Raw genomic sequence first — 24,817 nt, 5'->3', positions numbered from 1 at the left:
ACAGAGACGGAGACAGAGACAGAGAGACAGAGAGACAGAGACGGAGACAGAGACAGAGAGAGACAGAGCGACAGAGCAACACAGAGTCAGAGACAGATGGAGAGAGACAGAGAGACAGAGACAGAGAGACAGACAGAGACAGAGATGGAGAGAGACAGAGATGGAGACAGAGACAGAGATGGAGAGAGACAGAGACAGAGACGGAGAGAGACAGAGACACAGAGAGAGACAGGGGCAGAGAAACAGAGAGACAGAGACAGAGAGAGACAGAGACGGAGATGGAGACAGAGAGAGACAGAGATGGAAAGACAGAGACAGAGAGACAGAGACAGAGATGGAGACAGAGAGAGACAGAGACAAAGAGACAGAACAGAGAGACACAGACGGAGAGAGACACATAGATACAGAGACAAAGAGAGACAGAGAGGAAGAGGGAGACAGAGACTCAGAGACAGAGAACAAGAGAGACAGAGACACACAGAGACAGAGACAGATGGAGAGAGACACATAGATACAGAGACAAAGGGAGACAGAGACTCAGAGAGAGACCGAGACAGAGAGAGGGGGAAGGGTTGAAGAGACGAGGTTCACGGGGAAGTGGGAAAGCAGAGGTCAGACACAAGTGTAAAACCACATAAACACCACGAGACGTTGTCCTGTACACGATATGCAAACACGTCACACACTGTCCTGTGGGAGATGGCGTTATTCCACAGCACTTATTGGCATTTCCATCTAACATAACGGTCGCCGTCCCTTGTTCGGGTCCCCATGTTCTATGAAGTCGCCGTGAACCCCCAGGACGAGCACCGCGCCACCAAAACCCCGGGTTAGGCTCCGGAGAGCCTCTGGCGACATTTCCATCAGCCCTTGGTTACCCTTTCTGTGCAAAGACATCATCCGGCAGACACTGTCGCCTTTTCGTGGGGAGCGCACAGCCGACAGCGGAGCCTCACGCAAGCCCCGCATCTCCTCCACCGACCACCACCCCCTGCCCGCGAGTACGGACGCCGGACCGCCCTCGGGGGCCACGCGGGGAGTCATTCACGACAGTGAAATCACCAACAAAAAGCACAAACTGCAAAAAACGTGGCCCTAAAGAAGCCACAAAAAGGACACTTGTTTACAGCGCGAGAGCCCAGACGAGAAGGCAGAGCGGCGCCCGTGCAACCTCGGCGGGAGCGTGAGCTCCGGGCGACTCCGACTTTCCTCCGCGCTGCTCGCTTCCGCGGGCGGCCAGGACAGCACCGGGACTGCCGATTTCCAGGTTACGAATGTTAGCGAGTACGCGAACCCGCAAATACGGAATCCGCGAAGGACGAGGATGGACCACAATGAGGATTACGATGCGTCACACAGACCGCAGGACCACTGTGTGCCGACCACTGGTTTTAACCACTCTACACGTGTTAACCCATCTCACTTTCTCTAAATCCCCATAAGGCAGGTACTTTTATTAGCCCCACTCTGCAGATGAGGAAACTGAGGCTCAGAATGGCTAGCAACATGCCCAAGTTCCCTCAGCTGGTGAGTGGCCAGGCCGGGATCTGAGCCAAGGCAGGGTAACCCCAGAATCCCCACCCTTAACCACCATCCCACACACAAGGTCCTCTCATTATATTGTTCCTCTTTTTTTTTTTTTTTGGTGAGGAAGATTCGCCCTGAGCTAACACCTGTGCCCACCTTCCTGTGCTTTTTCTATGCAGGATGCCTCCACAGCATGGCTTGGTGAGCGGTATGTAGGTCCACACCTGGGATCCGAACCCTTGAACCTGGGCCGCCAAAGCAGAGCACACAGAACTTTAACCGCTCGGCCACGGGGCCAGACCCTATATCGTTCCTCTTTCAAAATCTGAAGCAAATATGGTAAAAATGTCCAGATGAAGCTGGGTGATGGCATGCAGGCCTTTGTTATCATTTTATAAATGCTTGGAATAGTTCAGATTGCAAAAAGCGATGAAGAGAGCGGCATGAAACAGGGAGGAGGAACTGGGAGCATCAAGCGGCTTCCTCTTCCTCTCGAGCCCCGGGCCCTGGAAAGAGCTCGAAAGCCTCTGTCACGAGACCGGGGAACATGGTCTCCCGTCCCATCCAGGACCCAGGTGCCCAGAGCTCCCGGCCTGGAGGGCGGCTCTGAGAGGGCAGCCAGCTTCCGGCTGGTTCTCCACTCCTCCTGCCTTCAGTGTCGGGGGGGCGGGGGGGTGGCCCCAGCCCTGCAAACTCTAGACCCGCAGAACGAGAGCCGGGAGGGGCTGCTTCCTGGACAGGCTTCTCCAACGGGGTCCGCAGTGGACGTCCAGCGGGTGGCTCCAGACTTCTCCGTGAGAAGCTTTGATTTGTGTGTTTTCGTTCCGCTGGTGACAGCAGAGAAATAAAGCCGGGAGAGGGAACTGTTCTACATCGAGACGGGCTGTCAGTTACATGAGCATTTAAAATGTAGCTCAGGGCCAGTCTTCCTCAGCAAAAAGAGGAGGATTGGCGGCAGATGTTAGCTCAGGGCTAATCTTCCTCAGGGGAAAAAAAAAAAACCTAAAAATTAAATCCTCATCTTCGAGCGGTGGGGGGGAGGGGGTGTCACACTCTGAAACAGAAAGGCTAAATGTTGACAACTGTCGAAGCTGTGTGATCGGTACCTGGGGGCTTCATCATGTTCTAGGTACTTTGTAGATTTTTGAAAGTTTCCATAATCAAGAGAGAGGAATACATCAATGATCGGCAGGTCTGGGGCTCCCCCGAGATGGGTCCCCCTGTTCGGGCACCCGGGGTGGCATCTATGTCTCCCATCGGGTTGGTGTCAGGAGGCCCAGGTGACAGTCCTAGGGTTGGAGCCAGGCATTGAAATCCTTCTCCGCCACGCACAGGCTGAGTGACCTTGGGCAACTGACTGTGCCTCTCTGGGCCGCAGTGTGCTGACCTGTAAAATGGGCATAATCACAGCCCCAACTTCCCACGCGGGCGAGAGGCCCTTGGAAAAGGATCTGGCCTGTGGTTTGCACACAATGGGTGCTGGTACCGATATGATTCTGCAGCGAGGACGGCGACACATTGCCGGCGGAGGAGAAAAGGTCAGAGATGCCGCAGCCTCTGCCCCCCGGGCCTCACACTGACTCTCAGGACCCGGGTCTGACAGGGCGGCGGCCAGCAGAGGGGCAAGGGCTGCTGCGTGTGCAGCAACGCGGCCGAGTCGCAGCAGCGACACCATGAAGCTGCCATTAAAAGGTGGCCCGCGAGCGCCCCGGGTGGGCATCGGGCACAGCTGGACGAGCGGAGCCCTTTGCTGGAGGCACTGGGGCCTTGGGGTGGGGCACGGGTCAGGGCCGGCTCGGCAGCCCGGGGGCCGGGGTTCCCATCCCAGGGCTGCCGCTTCGGAGCTGTGTGCCCTGTGACCAGTTACGTATCCCTCTGTGCCTCAGTTTCCCCATCTGGAAGATGGGGATAACAGACTGAGTCCCGCCCCACAGGGCTGTCATACACGAACACCTGGGATCCTCACGTGTCGTGAAGTGCTTGCTAAGTGATTGATGCTGCTGCAATCATCGTAACCGCCATTGTGAACGTCACCTCGGGTGACAACTGCCAAAGTCCTCTGGCCACAGGACAGCCGGGGGGGAGAGCAGCCCCCAGACCCCAGCTCCTCCACTGGCTGCTGTTTGCCACGTGTCGCCCTGGAGCACGTCTGGAAAGGTTTATGAATCATCAGCTTCACACCGCCAGGCACCAAGGCTCCTTGAAGCTAAGAATTGTGATTAAAATTCAGGGAGTAGGGACAGGCCTGGCGGTGCAGTGGTTAAGTCCACACGTTCTGCTTCAGTGGCCTGGGGTTTGCCAGTTCAGATCCCAGGCATGGACCTACACACCGCTCATCAAGCCATGCTGTGGCAGGCGTCCCACGTATAAAGTAGAGGAAGATAGGCACAGATGTTAGCTCAGGGCCAGTCTTCCTCAGCAAAAAAAAAAAAAAAAAAAAAAAAAACAAGGTGTAATAATGGCATTATGTTCTTTTTTTTTTCTTTAGAGTTCTTACTTTTTACAAATGCCTCCTGAAATCTTCAGGGCTGAAAGGATAAAACGTCTGCATCTTACTGCAAAATAATCCAGTGTGGGCGTTTGGGGGGACACAGATCTGTGCTGTCCTGTACGACAGCCACGAGCCGCATGCGGGTCTGCACATTTAAGCTGAAGTGAATCCAGCAAAATCAGAGCAAAGACTTGAATAGATGTTTCTCCAGAGAGGACACGCAAGTGGCCATAAGTACTTGACAAGACGGTCGGCCTCCCTGGTCATTAGGGAAACACAACTGAAACCCCTGACACCACTGCCCCCGCCGCGGGCACGGCTGCTGTCAAAACACCAGAGAAGCGTTGCTGAGGATGTGGAGGAGCTGGGAGCACCGCGCGCGGCCGGTGGGAACGCAAGACGCTGCAGCTGCTGGGGAAGACAGTTTCGCAGTTCCTCAAAAAAATTAAAAATAGGATGACTGTAGGATCCAGCCGTTCCACTTGCGGGTATAGACACAAAAGAATTGAAAGCAGGATCTCAAAGAGATATTGGAACACTCACGCTTGCAGTGGCATTATTCACAAGAGCCGAAAGGTGGAAGCCATTCAAAGGTCCGTCGGGAGATGAAGGGGGTAAGAAAGACATCTACGCACAAGGGAAGATTACTCAGGAAGGAAATTCTTCTTCTTCTTTTTTTTCTTTTTTTTGCTGAGGAAGACTGGTCCTGAGCTAACATCCGTGCCCATCTTCCTCTACTTTATACGTGGGACGCCTACCACAGCATGGCTTGACAAGCTGTGCCATGTCCACACCCGGGATCCGAACCAGCGAACCCCGGGCCACGGAAGTGGAACGTGCACACATAACCACTGCGCCACCAGGCCTGCCCCAGGAAGGAAATTCTGACACAGGCTACAGCAGGGGTAACCCCAGACGACATCACGCTAAGTGAAACGAACCAGTCCCCAAAAAGATACACACTGCACGAGTCCCCTTATGAGGTACAGAGGGACGGAGGGCAGGCGGCTGGCCGCCGGGGGACATGGGGACGCGGGGCTGTGGGCTCACGGGCGCCGAGTTTCAGTTCTGCAAGATGAAGGGGGTTCTGGAGACGGGTGGTGGGGACGTGAAGGTACTTATGCAGCTCGACCGTGAGTGAAAAAGCGGCTAAGGCGGCCGACTTGACGTTACGTGTGTTTCACCGCAATAAAATAATGGAATATACAGACAATCAGGGACAGCAGAGCTTTCAATAAAAAATGCACGAAAAAAGGAGAGGAAATGGAACACGTAGTTCTCAGGCCACATTCCAAGCGCTCGACTGCCACTGGGGGCCGGAGGCTGCGGGCGGGGCTGGTCTGCAGAACGACAGATGGCTGGATCCTGGGGAGTCGGTGGGCGGAGGGGTCCCCGTCTTACTATGCTATTTGGTGCACATTTGGAATTTGCCACAATAAAAAGTTTTTACTTATAAAAATACTTTAGGGGCCGGCCTGGTGACACAGTGGTTAAGTACACATGTTCCAATTTGGCGGTCTGGGGTTCGCCAGTTCAGATCCCGGGTGCAGACACGGCACTGCTTGGCAAAAGCCATGCTGTGGTAGGCGTCCCACATATAAAGCGTTGGAAGATGGGCACGGATGTTAGCTCAGAGCCAGTCTTCCTCAGCAAAAAAAAAAAAAAAAAAAAGAGGAGGATTGGCAGCAGTTAGCTCAGGGCTAATCTTCCTCAAAAAAAAAAAAAAAAAAAAGAGGGGATGTGTGAACAGGGCCACAGCTGACCCTTGAAGGGCACACATGTGGCAGGAAGCGAGCGCTGGGTACGGTGAGCCACTGAGATCCGGCGTCCCTTGTCACCGCGCATCCCTGATGCACCTGGAAGCGCTCACACCGCCCCGGTCCTTCCTGGGTCCCAGGCCGGTGCCCACGCTGTCCCCATTGGTCCTCCCGCCCCCAGGGACACGGGAACAATGCTGCCCCCCGTTTCCCAGCTCAGGGAACAGGGCCTCAGGGGGCTCTGTGCCACCCTTCGTCCTCAGACCCCGCGAGCCTGAAGCCCCCTCCTCCTCCTCCTCCTTCGCGGCCTCCGTGCTATAAAAAGCCGGCAGCGCCAGGCCTGCAACCCGGAGCCGGCTCAGAGAACGGCCCTGACGCCACAAGGACACAGCGTCCTTCCAGGACCCCGTGCGCATTCCTCCCGCGCTCGTAATGCAGCCGCGTTTCTGCGCTGTCATCGGGAGCCGTGGGGACGCCAGCCCGCCCGCCGGGCCGGGAAGCACGGGTCCCCTCGAGCCTCCCCGACGGCCTCCCCGCCGTCTCCCAGCGCAAATCTTAGTGACTCTCGGGTGACTCGCAAGCGATCAAAACGAACGTCGGCGCAGCCGGGTCCCTGGGGGAGGGGGACACGCCAGGACGAGGACACGAGGCGGAAAGGCTGCTGTGGCTTTTTCGGGTCCCCCCCTCGCCCCAGCCTCCTCCTGCCTCGCTCAGAGCCCGACGGGCCGACTCCGCGTTGTAAACACAGGCCGTGTGAGTCAGGCTCTTTCCAGCCACGGGTCACGCCTGGGAGGGTTGTGAAATCAAATTAGCGGGGTGTGACCAGAATTGTTATTTTCCACATTAAACAGTATAGAAACGTGGAACGAAAGCGGATGAAAGACAGTACAAGGCATCCGGCACGGTGAGCGTCAGCATCGGATCGTGAAACTGGTCTCAACGGCGGGGGGGGGGGGGGGGGGGGGGGGCCTGGACACGGCCTCATTTCCCGCTGTGGGTTGTGGTCAAGATGGCTTTGAAACAATGGGACTGAGCCAGCGGCTCTCCTGTCCCCTTCAGCAGAAGTTCACATTCCCAGGCTTCCTTGCAGCGAGGGAGCCACAGTTCTGCATATAGCAAAACCCAAAGGGTACAGACTTGGGTTCTGCTCAAGGACATTTTCGGGGGAGACGGTAGGACACTTTGACAGTTTTCCTTCCAGAATATCAGGACAGAGCTTCTCTAGGGAGAAAGTCTTTTGCTGCCCGCTTCCAGCTTTGAATACAGTTGCGATGGCTGGGGCTGTGACAGCCATTTTGCAACCATGAGGCAACAAACACGAGGCAGACAAGCCCACTTGCAGAGGCCGAGTGTTGAGAGGAGGGAAAAAGGGTTGGGTTCTTACCAACTCATTCTGGGCTGTCTGCCCCCGACTTCTTAATCCTTACAGTTTAAGCCACTGTTAGGTTTTCTATTATTTTGCAGCCAAACGCAACTGGACAACAATGAGCTTGCGTGTCTAGATACCTTTGCAACCCGTGGCAAGGACCCTCACAGCCTCCCAGGGGTCCATGAAGGAGAAGAGAGGCCCAGCAAGACGGGAGGCGGCTGACGGGAAGGGGATCTGGAAAAAAGACCACTGCGGTCGATCACAAAAGTGGACAGAAATTCTCCCCCTGGTCCCACACTCTTTGCAGCTCCTCCCATCCAGACATGGGGTCTGCCACCCCACCTCTTGAACCCGGGCCGGCCTTCTGACTTGCCCTGGCCAGCGGAAGGTGGTGGAAGTGACGGTGTGTGTGTGTGAGCTACGCTTCCGCTGTGCCTGGCTGCCGTGTGAGGAAGCCCCGGGCCGGCCCATTGGAAGGTGAGAGGCATGTGCACGTCACCTCCATTGTCCCGCTCACAGCCAGCCGCGCCCTCGGAGCAGAGCCACGGGGCTGACCGACGGCCGACCACTGACCCCTGGCCAGGACCAGACGCACCGGCTGCACCCAAACTCCGACCACGAGGACGATGTGTCTGTTCCAACGCACTGTGGCGCACGGCCTTCCCCAAATCCGGCCGTGACAACGTCTCCCGGCCCCCGTGACCTTCCAGCATGCGGTCTCGCTCCGCGCCTGGCGTCGAGGGGAGTCTGTGAGGACTCCAATCAGGGCCGACTCCAGGCCACACGGCAAGAGGGGCTCTGGCGGGTACCCCGGCTCCGAGTCATCCCGGCCCAGGTGCCCAGCACGGGTGTGACGAGCCTGCAGCCCCCGGGCTGGCCCCACCGAGACCCCAGACTCAGTGCAACAGAGACCCACTGTGTGACTCCCGCGCCCAATTCTCGACCCACCAAACCCACGAGCGTCCCATAATCGCTCCTTGAATCGGCGCCACTTGGGGGCATCTTGTCAACCAGCAACAGCCTCTAAGTTTGGGGTCATCGGTTACGCGGCCACAGCTGACGGACGCAGCGCCACCCCCGAGACAACGGGGCCCCCTCGGCCTCACACTCTGACTCGCCCCAGTGCCCCGACTCTCGCCTCCTCTCCGCACCCAGGATTCCTGCCCAAACGCAGGCCGCGCCCCTTTCTCTTTCCCGCCACCCCCACCCCGCAGGCCACACCCAGCTTGCTCCCCGCTGACGCCCCCCTCCCTCACTGATGGGGGATCAAGGCCACGCCAAGCCCCCCAGCGCCCCGCCTGCCGCTCTCAACCTCGGGGGACACCCCACGACCCAGCGACCGGCACAACGGGGGGCCCGCAGGACCTGCCTGCACCACGCCGGGCACCACCTGACTGGGGCCCCGCTCTATGGCTCGCTCTGAATTTTTAATGTCGTCGCTACATCCACCCATCAGCCACCGACCGGCAAGGGTCGCTCAGCACCTCCAGCATCCTGGTCCCAGGCTGGGCGCCGCGATACAGCGGCACGGACGTCGACCGCCACGGAGCTCAGGTCCACCGGCAAAAACATCAACCAGGGGGCCAGCCCGGGGGCAGAGCACTTAAGTTTGCATGCTCGGCTTCAGAGGCCCAGGGTTTGCAGGTTCGGATCCCAGGTGCCGACCTACGCAGCGCTCATCAAGCCATGCAGTGGCGGTGTACCACATACAAAATACAGGAAGATGGGCACAGATGTTAGCTCAGGGCCAATCTTCCTCAGCAAAAAAAAAAAAAAAAAAAAAAATCAAACAAGCGACCACATAAAGCCCGCCTCCTCCTGGCCAAGCTCCCTTGGTCTCTGCTCCTCCACGCCAACCCCCTTCCTCGCTGGCCACTGGCTGACCGGCCTAACCACAAGGCAGACCCCCCAGACGGCTGGAGTTTGGAAGGCCGTCTGTCTGAGGCGGCCCGGCTCTGTCCCAGACGCCCTAGGCTGCCACCACCTCCTGCTTCCTCGTCCTCTTCGTCCCGACAGCCAAGGTTTGCTGAGCCCTCACTAGGGGCCGGGGCGGCTCCAAGGGCCCCGTCCCCCGTCCCTTCATCCCCACACACACGCTCTGCAGCAGGTGCACCATCCCCACACCGTCCCACAGCCGGGGAAACTGAGGCAGATCAAGCGGCTCGGGAACTCGCCCGAGGTCACCCGCTCGGCAGGACGGCAGAGCCGGGACCGGAACCCAGGCTGAGCGGCTCCCGGGAACCACACGGCCGTGCCCCCGACCCCAGCCCAGCACTGCACCTCCTGCGCATCCCCACCTTCCTCCGGGAGCCACGCGGGTCCCCTCCCCTCACGCCGCCCTGACCCGCCACGCAGAAGTGAGTTCATTTCCCACCCGCCAACCGGGCAACGCCTTCCCACCGCAGATGCGACGCACCGCGGGCTAGAAGTCCCGCTCTCACGATGCACGACCGAGGCGTCTGTAGGGTGACGAACGGTGGCCCCGCCACAGATGAAAAGGGACGTCCGCCACCCGGAACGGGGGCATGTTCCTGATCTGGAGACAAAGGGTCTTGGCGGATGTCATTAAGGATCTCGGGGTGAGATCAGCCTGAATTACCTGTGGGGGGCCCCCAAATCCAATGACCAGGGGCGTTTTAGGGGACAGGAGAGAGGACGCAAAGGAGAGAGGGCTGCATGACGACACAGGCAGAGACCAGAGCGATGCGGCCACAGGCCAAGGGATGCCTGGAGCCACCAGACGCTGGGAGAGGCAAAGGAGGATTTGCCCCGAGGGCCTCCAGAGACAGCACGACACTACTGCCCAGGGGACCCTGGCCAACACCTCGATTTTGGACTTCTGACCTCCAGAATTGTGAGAGAATAAATTTTTATTATTTTAAGCCACCACGTTTGTTGTATTTGTTACGGCAGCCACAGGTAACTAATACAGCACGTAAATTTATAAGATAGATACATGGACTCTGTCCTGGGTATGTAATATATATACCAACCACCACGTACAGTTGCACAGGTTGTGCACTGCACAAAGCAATCCAATAATGCAGACGAGCGGGGCCTCAAATCCAGCCCAGGCTCTGCTCCCAAGAGCGAGACCCCAGAGAAGGGCAACGTCCACTTGGAGAAAGGACTCGCTTCTCCTAATTCACACAAAGGACACTCTGGGACTGCGCCCTCAGAGGAGTCTGCTTTCTCAATTCCGTGCAAAGGCCCAGGAAGAGCTAGGTGCACCCTGGATATATGGCCACTGGCATGCTGTGTGCGTGTCAAAGAAAAGGAAAACAGAGAAAAAACCTTGATTCCCCACCCACTCCCACCCCTTTTGGGGAAGATAAAGTGCAATTTGAAGAGAATTCCAATCCACGCCATCTTTATTTCCAGTGACCTTCAGAGTTCTAAAATCACCGAATCAGCTTTGCGACATAAAAACGCACCCTATAAACTTGCATCGCTCATAAAGCGACGGCGTCCAGCTCCCACGAGCCTCGGTTGTGCCGGTGGCTCCACCCTGGGAACGTCTGGCGCATTCTCTCACGTCTGGCGCGTTCTCTCACGTTTGGCGCATTCTCTCACGTCTTGCGGTTCCCCGCTGTCCTCAACGCAGCCGTCACGCTGCGGGCTAAGTGGGAAAATCGGGTCCCTCAGGGTTTGGGGTTTTTTTAACGCGGGTTTGTAAACCACAGGGAGACTCGGAGAAGGAGTGAGACAGCCATGGCGGTGAAGGGAACAAGAGCAGTGACGACGCGGCCCGGACACGGCCTCCCGGGCACCAGGCGGCGCAGAAAGCTCTGGGTTGGGACAACACAGAGCGAAGAGCAAAGGGATCGACAGCCACACTCGCCCCTGGGCCCCTGGCTGAGCCGGCGCCAGGATCCCCCCCGAGGGCTCGGGCTCGTCAGACGGAGACCGGATTTCAGACTCCGAGGGGTGGGGGGCCCAGGCATCTGCATCTGGAACGAGGTCCTGGGGGCAGGGGACACTGAGGCTGCCGGTGCACCGACCACACTTGGAGAATCGCTGCTCTAGAAGCTTCCGGCTCCTCCGCTTTCCTTCTAGGGCTCTCGCTCTCACGTCGAACACAAGCCGCCTGTCCCCAGCCAGCGTCACAGGGTCCTCCTCTCCGAGGCTCAGGAGGGCTGAGGAAGTCGCCCAGGGTCCAACGGGCTCCTCCCAGCCTGACTTTCGGGTCAAGAGAACTCAGATTTGGTTTCATTTGGCAAGGTTATCACCCAAGAGGATAAATCGTAATGAGTGTAGGTTCTCGCCCCTTTGCCAGAAACTTCCTTTCTCAGCCTCCTTTTGCAGCTAAGTGTGGACACGGGAAAGATTTTTACATTTGGATAAAAAGACAGAGTCTTACACTGGGAGGATTAGTTCCTCCTGCTTGCAAGACTGATGTGAAGCATGATAACAATGGCCGGTGCCACAGCAGCCATTTTGCACTCCTGAGGGGGAAAGTCAAGAGAATCCGAGAGACACAGACCCAGTGGCCCAGCAACACTGTACTGCCAAATGCCGCTAGAATGCCCTTCTACTAGATGTCTTGTTCCAGAAGAGACTGAAAAGCCTGGATAAATAAGGTTAAACATGCAGCTATTCCATAAGCCAGCAATTCCACTCCAAGGTACTGACTTAACAGAAGTGAAAAGTAAGCCTTTTGTACAAAAACTTTCACAGTCGCCTTATTCACCAAAGCCCCAAACTGGAAACAGCACCGATGTCCAGCAACTGGTAAATGGGTAAAGAAATTGTGTTACGGCCACACGATGGAACTCAGCTCGACCATGAAAGGGAATAAGCCGCTGCCCCACGCAAGACACGGATGCCTCTCCAAGGCGTCAGGCCAGCAAAGGAAAACACGCAAGAGACCACCCGCCGTGCGATCGCCTGTATGGAAAGTTCCGGTGAAACCAATGGAAAAAACCAGAGGGGCGGCTGCCTCAGGGGGTGGGAGGAGGGAAGCGGGAGGGAGCCGAGCGCTGACTAGGAGGGAGCACACGGACTCTGCCGGGATGATGGACACGTTCCGCGTCTGGATCCGAGAGGTGATGACGTCGGTAATGTTGTCAAAACTCCTCAGGCTGGGCACCCAAGACCCGAGCATCGTTATGGGACATGAACAGACCCCAGGAGAGCCTAGCGCGAGGGGGGAAAACAAAAATCTATACGATCCATTGATCCTTGTTATTTGCTGTAGTTGCGTTCTATAGAGCTGCCGCGAACGCTGAATTAGGGAATAACGAATCACTGCTCCTGGGGGATTAGAGCTGCCTATGAGCCTCTGGTCGCAACATTTTCTTTTTTCTTTTTGGAAGATTAGTCCTGAGCAAACATCTGCTGCCAATCCTCCTCTTTTTGCTGAGGAAGACTGGCCCTGAGCGAACATCCATGCCCATCTTCCTCTACTTTATATGTGGGACGCCTGCCACAGCATGGCTTGACAAGTGGTGCCATGTCCACACCCGGGATCCGAACCAGTGAACCCCAGGCCGCAGAAGCTGAATGTGCACACTTAACTGCTGTGCCACCAGGCCGGCCCCTTGGGGGGCCTTTTAAACAGCTAAAACCCCCATAAAAAGCACAAAAATGTGAACAATGTGGCACTAAGACCAGGGAAAAGACACTCGTTCCCAGGATGAAATGAGCAGGCAGAGGGTCGCCTCGTTTGACCTCACGGGCAGCAGCACAGAGGGCAGCTCAGATTCTTCACGCACTCTGCACGCATCCACGAATGACCGGGACGGCACTGCGAGCCCTGATTTGGGGGTGACAAAGAAGTTTTAGCAGGGAGATGAATTCACAAATATGGCACGACAGAATAATGAGAACCGACTGCCTAGGAACAACATCTATCAAGATTAGAACACATTTGGCACCAGCCCGGTGGCGCAGCGGTTAAGTGCACACGTTCTGCTTCGGCAGCCTGGGGTTCACCGGTTCAGATCCCGGGTGTGGACAAGGCACCGCTTGGCAAGCCATGCTGTGGTAGGCGTCCCACATAGAAAGTAGAGGAAGTTGGGCACGATGTTAGCTCAGGGCCAGTCTTCCTCAGCAAAAAAAAAAAGAAAGAAAGAAAGAAAGAAAAGAAAGAAAAAGAAAGCAGATGAGTGGTTGCGGGGGGCTGGGGGAGGAAGGAATTCAAAGTGGCTACTCACAGGCACAGTTTCTTCTTTGTGTGATGAAAATGTTCTGCAACTAGATAGTGGTGATGGTTGCACAACTCTGTGACTATACGAAAGACCACTGAATTACACACTTCAGATAGACAAATTTTATGGTATGTGGATTTTATGGTGTGTGAATTATATGCCAATAAAGATGTTATTAAAAAAAGAACAAAGGTGCTCTTTACACGCTGATGTGGAGGATCTCCCAGCTGAGGACTCCGTGGAGAAGTGCGACGCAACAGTGTGTCTAAATGTTACCGTCGGCTTACAAAGAGGGTGCAGGAGAAATGGGAACACACACTGCAAATGCCTTTGTTGCGTCTACAGGACCTCGAGAAGGGTGGATCCGGCATTAGACACACCGACTAGGGGGATCTGGCAGGTGGGAACAAGGATGGCAGGGGACCTCTCGTCGTAGATTTTTCAAAATATTTTTTGTTTTTTTCCAGCCACGTGAATACATTAACCATTCTGAAAAGTAAAAAAAAATACATTTATTGGGGCCAGGCCGGTGGCGCAGCGGTTAAGTTTGCACTCCACTTCAGTGGCCTGGGGTTCGCAGGTTTGGATCCTGGGTTTGGACGCGGCACCGCTCAGCAGCCATGCTGTGGCAGCGTCCCATAAACAGAATAGAGGAGCATTGGCACAGATGTGAGCTCAGGGCCAATCTTCCTCACCAAAAAAAAAAAAAAAAAAGCAGCTAAAAAAAGAAACCTGAGCACCTGCTGGCGTTGAGTCAACCTTCCTCCCCAACCTTCCACGGCAGAAACATGCTTCGCCCCGGGTTGAGCACACGCCTTTCAGTTCTGCCCAACCTCCCATCAGAGCGGCCGCCTTCCGGAACAGGCTCACCTTGATGACCCTGGGACACCGAGCTTCCTCCTGGCAGGGCAGTGGGGACCGGAGGGGAAGGGGGCCAGGGAGGCAGGTCAGATAGGGAGCGAGGGCAGCGGGGGCCCGAGTTGCTGCTGAGGGTCCAGAACCAGGGGGGGGTCTCGGGGGTTCTGCCCCATCGGGGAGGAGGACAGATGCAGGAGGGAGGGACCCAGGGGGGAGGCAACGGGGCCAGGGGATGAGGGGAAAAGGGGTCATGTTCTCGATTTAACTTGACTCATCTTCACAAAAGAAACGGGACATAAAAAAGTGCTCGGCAAGAAACAGAAAGATTAAAGAGAATCAACTACAGACACGATTCCATTTATACAAAACGTCCAGAAAACTAAATGCAGAGACAGGAGCAGGGGAGCGGGCGCCAGGGGCCGGCGGGCGGCGGAAGGAGGAGCGGCTGCCCAATGGGGCTGGCGTTCCTTTTGGGCGAATGAGAATGTTCTAGATAGACTGTTGTCGCGAGTGCCACAGGGCCGATCCCGACTCCTAGGACCCCGTGGACAGCGGAGCGGAGCCTGCCCGGTCTTTCTGCGCCATCCTCTCCCCTTCCGGCCTCCATCAGACAAGGCTCCATTCTAGTCACAGGGTTTTCATGGCCAGTTTTTTTGGAAGTGGGTGGCCAGGTCCCTCTTCCTGGTCCATCTAGTCTGGAAGCTCCACTGAGACCTGTCACCATGGGGGACCCTGCTGGTACGGGAAACACCGGGGTCACAGCTTTCAGCATCGCAGCCGCCACAGTGTGACAACCGACAGACAGACGGTGCTGTGGGTCCCTGACTGGGAAATGAACCCAGGCCGTGGCGGCTCACCACTAGACTGCCAGGGCCAGCTTTTGGATATCTATCCATCCATCTATCCATCTATCCATCCATCCATCCATCCATCCATCTATCCATCCATCCATCCATCCATCCATCTACCATCCATCCATCCATCCATCCATCCATCTACCATCCATCCATCCATCCATCCATCCATCTATCCATCTATCCATCTATCCATCCATCCATCCATCCATCCGTCCATCCATCCCTCCATCCATCCATCCACCTATCCGTCCACCCGTCCGTCCACCCATCCTTCCACCCATCCATCCATCTATCCATCCATCCATCCATCTATCTATCTATCCATCTATCCATCCGTCCATTTGTCCATCAGTCCATCTCTCTGTCTCTCGACAGTCAGGTAGAAAGCTGGAGAGAGGCGATGCTTGCACGTCGTCAGTGTACAAAAAGCCACTGAATCGTACACTTGATTTAAAATGGTTCATTTTATGTTGCGTGAATTTCAAAAACAGAAAATAACGTCAAGGTAAGCAGAAAATAAATATAAAGTTGACGGTTCCATTCCTATTATAAGCTCTTTCTAGACCATATGAAAAAGCAAAATGTGGGATGATTTCAGCAAAACTGGCCAAAGGTTGGCTGAAACTTTTAAGTATCAAGAACATTATTCAGGGGCTGGCCCTGTGGCCGAGTGGTCAAGTTTGCGCGCTCCGCAGCGGTGGCCCAGGGTCTCGCCGGATCAAATCCTGGGCACAGACATGGCACCGCTCATCAGGCCACGGTGAGGTGGCGTCCCACATGCCACAACTAGAAGGACCCACAACTAAAAATATATACAGCTATGTACTGGGGGGATTTGGGGAGAAAAAGCAGAAAAAAAAAAAGATTGGAACAGATGTTAGCTCAGGTGCCAATCTTTTTAAAAAAAAAAATTATTCAAAATATAGACTTTAGCTCTTATTATGAATGATGACCACTGATAAACAGAATGTGACTTTAAACCTTGAGTTTTCATCTTCCTCGCCTGCTGTAAACTTACACTAAATGAGCGTTTCCCCGTGAGCCCGAGTGCAGCCGTGCACGCGTGACCTTGACGACAAACAGATGGGGGTCAGGGCCCCAGACTGTGGGACCCGACCTCCTGGGTCCAAATCCCACCTCCGCCACTCAATGGGTGTGTGACCAGGGGCGGGTCACTCCAACCTCCTCATGCCTCAGTTTCCTTGTCTGTAAAATGGGGTTAAAAGTGGTGCCCACCTCACAGGGTTGAGACGGTGAAAACGAGCCGAGGCACAGAAGCGGCAACGCACGAGGACACACTGACCATTTTCACCACCAGGAGGGTAGAATCAAGGGCGTTGTGTGCTCAGCCAGGCGATCAAGGTCAACATCGACAGTAAGGTCATGCTGACTGTCTGTCCCCTCGATGTGACATGATGAGCAGGGCACCCTGTGGTCTTCCTCCCCAAAACCCTAAGCCCGAGGAAACATCAGACACGTCCCGAGTGCGGCACATTCTCCCAAAGCCCTGACCAGGACTCCTCAAACTGTCAAGGTCGTCGAAGGTAAGGAAACTCAGGGGGCCGGCCCGGGGGCACAGCGGTTAAGTTTGAAGGCTCTGCTTCAGCAGCCCGGGGTTCCCCAGTTCGGATCCCAGGTGTGGACCTACACACCGCTCATCAAGCCATGCTGTGGCAGCATCCCACATAAAATAGAGGAAGATGGGCACAGATGTTAGTTCAGGGCCAGTCTTCCTCAGCAAAAAAAAAAAAAAAAAAAGAAAGAAAAAAAGAAAAAAAAGTAAGGAATGTCTGAGAAACTGTCACAGCCAAGGAAGGCCTAAGTTACAGACATGACGGCCCAATGTGATGTGGTGTCTGGATGGGATCCTGGAGCAGAAAAAGGACATCAGGGCAAAACGAAGGGAAGCTGAATAAATTCCAGAGTTTGGTGGATAGGAACGTGCGTGTTGGTTTCCTGGTTGTGACAAATACACCCCAGTGACGTCAGAGGTGAACATGAGGGAAAACTGGGTGCGAGTGTATGAGAACTTAGCACTATCTTTGCGACTTTTCTACAAATTAAAAATTATGCCAAAATAAGAAGTTTATTTAAAAAAAACCTTCAACAGTCTTCAATGGGCTAAAAAAAAAAAAGTGTTGGGGATGCAGCTCTGGCCGCCTCCCGAGGCCCAAGCTGGCCCTGAGGGTCTGCCGAGGGAGCAGCACACCCCAGGGGCATGCCATCCCCACGGCTCGGAAGCAAGGCCACGCGGCTTCCTACGTGGCCTACCAGGGTCCGTCCCCTCCGTCCCCCTGATTCTGCCCTTGTTCTACAGACCCATCTGCACATGGCAGCAAAGGGAACGTGTTAGGACCCAAGGCAGCTCCCATCTTGGGGCCCTCCCATGGCTCCCGCCTCATGCAGGGTCAAAGCTCAGGTCTTCCCCACAGCCCACCAGGCCCTGCACCATCTCGGTCCTCATCTCCCACCCTCCCCCTCATTCACTACCCTCCAGCCACCCAGGCTCCTCGATTTTCCTCCCACACACTCGGCACACGCCTGCCTCAGGACCTTTGCATGTGCTGCTCCCTCTGCTCACCATGCTCCTGCCCTCACCTCCTGTTCTCTATAGACGCCACATCAGGGAGGCTCAACTGTAACCCCTGCCCCCCCCCCACCTCCTTCTCTGACTCAGCTTCTCTTCAATGCACCGACTACCATTGGACCTGCCATGGCTGTGATTTATCTCATCTACCGCCCATCAGTCACAGGAGACCAGCGCCCGCCTCCCTCTGTCCTGTTCACTTTGTGTAAACCCCAACCGAGTGACCGAGGGGGACCCTGGTCAGTCCACAGCCGATGCCGAGCCGTGTAGGCGCCGGACCCAGGACGGACCAGGGTTGGGGAGGGACCCGGGGGGGACACACATCCACAGGCTGACTGACCAAAGAACGGGGGCCGGCCGCTCGGATGGCAGCGGGGCCCGGGGACACAGGGGGAAGCGGCCGGCGGGAGGGGCGGGAGCTGAAGGGCCCGGCTGGGGAGGGGTGACGGCCTCACACAGGAAGCCGCCCAAAGAAGGGGAACCGAGCAGCACAGGCAGACGCAGGGCGGGAGGGCGCGGCCCGAGACGGAGGAAGAAGAGATGGCGGGAAGGGGGCGCGTGGCCACGGGACAGCACAGGGACCCCCACCCTCTCCACACAGTGACCCAGGGGGCACCGTCATCCCGGCCGGCGACACCGGGGGTTCCCGCCCTCTCAGTGCCAGGAGCCACCCCAATAACGAAGACGACCAAAAATTCCGGCAAGTGTGCAGAACGCCCCCCAGTGGACCCTGTCAAGCCCAACAGGACACCCCAACCCAAGGGACAGGACCCCCAGGCAGTGTTTCCACGGCCACACTGACAACACGGATGCCTTGTTCATGGGCCCATGAGCCAGAGAACATTTCTTTTTTTTTTTCTTTCTCTTTCTCTCTCTTTTTTTTTTTTTGCTGAGGAAGATTGGCCCTGAGCTGACATCTGTGCCCATCTTCCTCCACTTTGTATGTGGAACGCTGCCACAATGTGGCTGATGAGTGGAGTACGTCCACACCCGGGATATGAACCTGCAAACCCTGGGCCGCCGAAGCAGAGCGCGTGAACTTAACCAGTATGCCACCCGGCCAGCCCCAAGAAGAAAGACCAGAGGACATTTCTGCAGTCCACAGGGCCAGAGTGAAAGAGCTAAAAAGCAGCAGCAGAGCCTGCGACAATGGCTTTCAATCCTCATCCAGGAAGAAGGTTCTAGAACACACATCGAGGGGGGCCCACAGATAATCCTGCCTGGCGTCATACAGAGCCCAGGCTCCTCTCCCTATAATTCCCTCATGACTAACAGGGCAGACGTGGACCCAAGGAGACGGTCTGGAATGTTCTAGCACTCCTGAACTGGAAACAACCCAGGTGCCCATCAACAGGAGAATGCACGAACACGCAGCGGTACATCCACACAATGGAGTACTACACAGCAAGGAAAAAGGAACAAGGAAGTGTCACATGCAACATGGAAGAATCTCAACTCCACCATGTTGAGTGAAAGAGCACCCCACTGTAGGGTTTCACAGGTAAAGTAGGAACCCAGACACGCTCGTCTACGGCGTTAGGGGCGGGGGATGGCGGTTCCCTGGGAGTGGGCACGGGGAACTGGAAAGGGCGCGAGGCAGCTTTGGGGCAGGCGGTCACTTTCTGTTTTCCTCTGGGTGCTGGTTCCAGGGGTGTGTCCGATCTGATGACCCATCCAGCTGGACGCTGACGACGTGTGCACTTTTCCCGATGTCGCAATTCAAACAAAGTTCCCCCAAAGGGGAAGAAAGCAATAAAAAGAGTAACTGTCACCCTCATCTACTACCGGCAGCACGGAAAACAGTGCGACTGCATGCAGAACAGGCTGGCAGCTCCTCAAAACGGTAAATGCAGAGTTACCCTACAACGTGGGCGTTCCACCCCTGGGCAGACGCCCGGGAGAAACGAGAACACGCGTCCACGGAAGAATCTGTACATGAAAGTCCACAGCAGCATCACGCACAACAAGGCCCATCGGCGGAGGAGAGGAGAACGAAACGTGGGCCACACAGCGGAATATTACTCACCCCTGAAAAGGACGGAAGCTCTGGTCCGGCTACGACAAGGAGGAACCGAGAAAATGTCACGCTGAGTGGAAGACGCCAGACACGCGGGGCCACATAGCATCTGATTCCGTCTGTAGGAAACGTCCGGGGGGGACACATCCAGAGAGAAGGCAGCAGACCGGTGGGGCCTGGGGCTGGGATGGAGGCAGGAATGGGGGTGCAGGCTAAGGGAGCACGGGGCTTATCTTGGGGAGATGAGAATGCTCTAGTGACCGTGGGGACACACCTCTGCGAAGGCACAAAAAGCACAGAACGGTGCACCGTAAATGGGCGAGCTGTACGGTACGTGATCCAAAGCTCAATAAACCCACTTGAAAAAAGAGGGGCCACCCCAGGGCCGAGCGGTTAAGTTCGTGCGCTCCGCTTCGGCGGCCCAGGGTTTCACGGGTTCGGATCCTGGGCGCGGACATGGCACTGCTCATCAGGCCACGCTGAGGCGGCATCCCCCATAACAGATCCAGAAGGACCCACGACTAAAATATACAACTATGTACTGGGGGGATTTGAGGAGAAAAAGCAGGAAAAATAAAAAAGAAGATTGGCAACAGTTGTTAGCTCAAGTGCCAATGTTTAAAAATAAAATAAAAAATAATAAATAATAATTTAAAAAAGAGTAACTATGCACGAGAGTTTACAATTGCTAGATGGAATATCCCTGTTTTACATTTTTCTGCATGAATCTTCTATTTCACAATGAAAAAAAAAAAAAAAAAGCTGGGGCCGGCCATGTGGCCAAGTGGTTAAAGTTCCACACACTCCATTTTGGTGGCCTGAGTTCACGGGTTCAGATCCTGGGTGCAGACCTGCACCACTCATCAGTCACGCTGTGGCAGTGTCCCATAGACAAAATAGAGGAAGATTGGCACAGGCGTTAGCTCAGGGCCAGTCTTCCTCACCAAAAAAAAAAAAAAAAAAAAAAAAAAGTGGCAAATACGTATTTACCACGCCAAGGCACTTCATCATCCTCACTTTACAGAGTGTAAACTGAGACAACAGCCCCCTGCCCTGAGTGGCCGGGTCACAAAGCAGGTGTGCCCAGGAGCCGGGGGCTCAGCACTGTGGCTAGGTCCTCCCGAGACCCCGCTGCACTGTGGGAGGCAGAAGCAGGAGGGCCCGGCAGGGGGGTGGCTGGGGCAGACCCGCCGGCCCTCTCCCCATGCCTCTGCCTCCGCCCACGCCTCCCTCAGCTCAGCGGAAACCATTCATTCATTCATTCAACATTAATAAATATTTCCCCGGTCCACATCGCACCCCAATTTCTTTGGCAGCCTCCTCGCGGGTCTCAGAGCCCCGCCCCCAGTCTCGTCTCCACAGGGATCCGGGGACGACGTGAGTCAGCTCATGTCCCTCCTCCGCTCCTAACCCGATGCAGGTTCCTGTCTCGCCCAGAGGTACAGCCCAGACCCCACAGCGGCCCCCGGAGGCCCCACAAGCTCTGCCACGATCCCCTCTGCTCACTCGGCTCCGGCTACACGGGCCTCCTTGACATTCTTCAAACGTTCCAGGCACGGCCCTGCCTCAGGGCCTTTGCACTGGCTGTTCCCTCTGTCTGGGACACTCTTACCCAAATAAGCACACGGCCCATCCCCGCGCCTCCTTCAGGTCTCTATTCAAATGTCACCTCCTCCGTGACCTCCCCTTCCCTGAACACTCTGTTTAAACGTGCAGCCCCAACCACCTGCACCCTGATCCCCCTTATCCTGCTTTATCTCGGTCGGGAACACTTACCAACATCGGATGTAGTAAATATTTTACCGACTTATCTTGTTTACCATCTGTCTCTGAAGTAGACGCTTGAGAAATATTTGCTAAACATTGGGTAACCGCAGACAGCTGTGCAGGTTGTCCACTGCACAACCAGGGTGGGGACATTCCCACCTTAGGACGCTGCTGATCTGTGGACAGACACAACCACACTTCTCTGGCAGGTGGCGGTAAAGGGTCGTGAGAAAGGGGCCTCCGTTTTTACGGTTCCACAAAAGCGCCACGTGGGCTCGTGGTGGCCACGGTCAAATCAAGATGCAAATCGTTTCTTCAGATGCACCCGCGCTGCCTGCGTTCAGACCCCGCTCTGACACTAAGCACCCAGGGGAGCCTGGGCAGGTTACTTCTCCTGTCTGTGCCTCAGTTTCCAGAGCTCAGGCTTCAAAGAATAAAACACAGGGGGGTAAAAAACGTTTTTTTAAGAGCGATGCCTTTCGGGCTGGGACGCGCTGGGCTGAGCCGACGCCCGCGGCGTTGGGCTCAGAGCATCCATCCGCGAGCAGCTCTGGGGACCCGGCCCCACTGACCACAAGGACCCGGCCGCTGAGCTCCCCAGGGACAGCGGAAGATGCCGGTGCGCACAGTAGGGCAGAAACACCAGGTCGGGGCGCTGGCTCTCGGTGGAATTTCTCACCCACGACATGCCCGCCTGGCCAGTCCCCCAAGATGCCCCTGGACCGAGCGTGACCTCCTGAGTTCTGCTCTCGGCTTCAGCTCCCCAAGCGCGTCCCTCTCTCAACTGAGCATGAGTGACCGTCCCGGGACAAGGGAGAAAGCAGGTCGACGGGGAGGAGCATCAAGGCTGCTCCAGGCGGGCGACAGGATCGCGAGTCACCGTGCTCCCCAGCCTTTCCGGCCCTTGGTGGATTCCAACCCCTGCGACGCATTGTCACAAACGGAAGATGCCAGGACGGGAACGAGATGACCACCCGCCCGCCAGTGTCCCTTTGACCGGGAGAACCTCAGGGCGGTCAAGGGCGCAGGTCCTGAAAATTCCGGCCAGGGACGCGGAGCCGGGAGACCTGAATCGTCGGGGCGGGAAAGAGCAGTCGACCCCGATCAAGGGGCGATCGACACAAGCCCTGGTCTGGACCCTTCGAAAGGGCCAGTGTCACGAAACCCCGAGGAAACACTCCAGCCGAAGGTAACAAAAGGGACAAGACGACCAAATGCAGTGTCGGGTCCCATCCTCGGGGAAGGGGCGTCTATAAAGAACCTTATTCTGGGGGCCGGCCCCATGGCTGAGTGGTTAAGCTCGTGCGCTCCACTTCAGGGGCCTAGCATTTCGCCGGTTCAGATATGGGGTGCGGACATGGCACCGCTTGTCAGGCCATGCTGAGGCGGCGTCCCACATGCCACGACTAGAAAGACCCACAACTAAAATATACAACTATGTACTGGGGCTTTGGGGAGGAAAAAACAAAAAAGAGGAAGATTGACCACAGATGTTAGCTCAGGGCCAATCTTCCTCAGCAAAGAAAAACCACAAAAAACAAACAAACAGAAAGAACATTATTCGGGAAAGTGACAGAACTAGAAAACGAAAAGCAGACTCGACAACAAAACCTGTTAATGTTCAACGACGTGCATTTGACAACGACCCAGGGTGACGTAAGGGAATATCCTTGTTCGTCGGAAAGACACACCCAAGAACCAAGGGCCACAGAAGCTGGAGGTACGGTTCCTACTCTCAGATGGTTTGGAAAAGTTCAGAACAGTGTGTGCGTATGTGCGGGTGCAACGGGCCCACTTTCCAGATGAGGAAACTGAGACTGGTGGACAGAAAACCTTTTGCTCCACTGGCCCATAGAAAGAGAAAAAGAGATAGAACGAAAAAAAGAAATGTGGTAAAATGTTAAAAGTTGGTGAATCACGGGGCCAGCCCCGTGGCATAGTGGTTAAGTTCACATGGTCCACTTCGGCAGCCTGGGTTTCGGGGTTCGAATCCTGGGTGTGGACCTACACCGTTCGTCAGCCACGCTGTGCTGGCGTCCCACATATAAAATAGAGGAAGATGGGCATGGATGTTAGCTCAGGGCCAGTCTTCCTCAGCAAAAAAAAAAAGTTGATAAATCTGGATGAACATTTCCCTATGTTACTTTTGCCACTTTCCTAGAAATTTGAAATTTTTTCAAAATATAAAGTTCGGCTGGCTCTGGGGCCACACTGCCTGGATTTGCCCCCAGCCCTGTACCCTCCTGGCTGTGCAACCTGGAGTGAGTTCCTTCCCCTCTCTGTGCCTCAGTTTCTGTGTCTATAAAGCAGACACCAGAATAAGGACCAGCACTTTGCAGGCCAGTAGCACTCGGCCCGAACACACGTGCCGGTGTTTCGCAGTCAGTCTGGGTCTGACCGGACGCCAATATTCTTAGCCTCAGCTCTGCTTACGGGGCCGTTTGGGGATTTAATGAGTCCACAGGCCTCCCGTTCCCGCTAACGCACAGCCTCCGAAAAGCCAGAGAATTCGGCTTCTCCCCTGCCTGACTGTCCGGGCCCACGGCCTGGCTGATGCCAGGGACCCCGGTGACAGCACCGTGAGTGGCCCCAGAGACACCGAGGCAGGCCCTACGGCCCGTGCAGCGAGTGCCCCTCCAGGGGACGGAGCCCCTGGTGCAGAAAGAGCCACATTCAGACCTGTCACTGTGACAGCAACCCAGAGCCCCAGGCCTATTTGGGGTGGCTCACACAATTACGTTCATGGGCCAAATTTCAGAAACCGGGAAAAACGTGTTTTTTAAAAAAAAAATCCAGCTTTTTTTTGAAAACTGGAATAAGTGATCCACATCAAGAACGGAACAGCAACTGATCCCTTGTGACATGGAGGTCACAGGCCGCCCCTCTGGAGAGGAACCTGCGGGCTCACCCTGCGCCCGGCCCGCAACATGTGTCTGGCCCCCCAGGGGTGTCTGGGTCGGCGGTCCGGCTTTCCGCTCAGCGGTGGCCCCCGGAGCCGACGGTTTCCCATCTGACGGCCTCAGTTTCCTCACTGGGAGAATGGGCCATTCACACTTGCTCCCTCGCGGGGTTGGTATGAGGATCAACCCCGACCGTCGTGGGAAGCAGCTGGCACGGAGGGGCCCTGTTAACCTAGTCCCCACCTGCTGGGCATGGGGTCAAGTGTTATTTCCAGAAGGAGAAAAGGGGCCGAGGCTCTGACCTCCGTGGATAAGATCAGAGCCGAGGAGCACAGGGGCGACCGAGGGAATGGACACACTAAACGGGGCACGTCCAGGCAAGGGAATATTACTAGGCAACAAAAAGGAGGGGGATTCTGATCGAGGCCACCACGCAGATGAACCTAGAAAACAGGCCGAGTGAAAGACACAGACACAAAAGGCCACGTGCTGCAGGATCCGACCTCTACGAAACCCCCAGAACAGGCGAATCCACAGG

At 55.8% G+C, this 24,817-nt stretch overlaps 1 protein-coding gene and 1 long non-coding RNA gene across 4 annotated transcripts in view; one reads left to right on the top strand and one right to left on the bottom strand.

Moving 5' to 3' along the window:
* The window catches only part of BICRA (BRD4 interacting chromatin remodeling complex associated protein), a 78,384-nt gene that overhangs the window by 24,968 nt on the left and 28,599 nt on the right, over positions 1–24,817 (bottom strand). The gene's annotated exons all lie outside the window — the stretch shown is intronic.
* Positions 6,199–10,026, top strand: LOC139042183 (uncharacterized). Its single transcript, XR_011498569.1, has 2 exons — positions 6,199–6,679; positions 7,240–10,026. It is a non-coding gene; the product is annotated as an uncharacterized lncRNA (long non-coding RNA).

Source organism: Equus asinus, chromosome 26 (genome assembly GCF_041296235.1).
Source record: "Equus asinus isolate D_3611 breed Donkey chromosome 26, EquAss-T2T_v2, whole genome shotgun sequence".
Lineage (NCBI taxonomy): Eukaryota > Metazoa > Chordata > Mammalia > Perissodactyla > Equidae > Equus > Equus asinus.
Note: the sequence above shows the minus strand (reverse complement) of the source record. Positions and strands in the feature narration are given on the sequence as shown.